The 612-nt window shown below is 51.1% G+C and overlaps 1 protein-coding gene across 3 annotated transcripts in view; it reads left to right on the top strand.

The window, feature by feature from the left end:
- LOC106884044 (serine/arginine repetitive matrix protein 1) overlaps positions 1–612 on the top strand; it is an 82,646-nt gene that overhangs the window by 65,467 nt on the left and 16,567 nt on the right. The gene's annotated exons all lie outside the window — the stretch shown is intronic.

The raw sequence follows: 612 nt of genomic DNA, 5'->3' as shown, positions 1-612 counted from the left end.
TGTGTAATGTCAGTGTGCATACCCGTCAGAGTGTAAGTATCTTGAGAGAAAAGCTGAACATAAGAAGCATCAGTTGTAGTGTGCAAGAGAGACGATTGTGCTGGTATGGACATGTGGTGAGAATGGATGAGGATAGCTGCGTGAAAAAGTGCCACACCCTAACAGTTGAGGGAACCCATAGAAGAGGTAGGAAGACCTGGGCTGAGGTGGTGAGGCAAGGCCTTCGAACATTGGGCCTCACCGAGGAGATGACTACTTTTCCGAGACCTTTGGAAATGTGCTGTGCGTGAGAAGACCCGGCAAGCCAAGTGAGATCGTTGCCAGTGCCCCTGGACTGGCTCTTGTGCAGGTGGCACATAAGATGCACCATTTTGAGCGTGACCGTTGCTAGTACCACCTGACTGGCCTTCATAGGATTTTCAAGCGAGATCATTGCCAGTGCCCTTGGACTGGCTTTTGTGCGGGTGGCACATAAAAGACACCATTTTGAGCGTGGCCGTTGCCAGTACCACCTGACTGGCCTTCGTGCAGGTGTCACGTAAAAGCACCCACTACACTCTCTGAGTGGTTGGCGTTAGGAAGGGCATCCAGCTGTAGAAACTCTGCCAAATT

The sequence above is a fragment of the Octopus bimaculoides genome, chromosome 2, assembly GCF_001194135.2.
Source record: "Octopus bimaculoides isolate UCB-OBI-ISO-001 chromosome 2, ASM119413v2, whole genome shotgun sequence".
NCBI lineage: Eukaryota > Metazoa > Mollusca > Cephalopoda > Octopoda > Octopodidae > Octopus > Octopus bimaculoides.
Note: the sequence above shows the minus strand (reverse complement) of the source record. Positions and strands in the feature narration are given on the sequence as shown.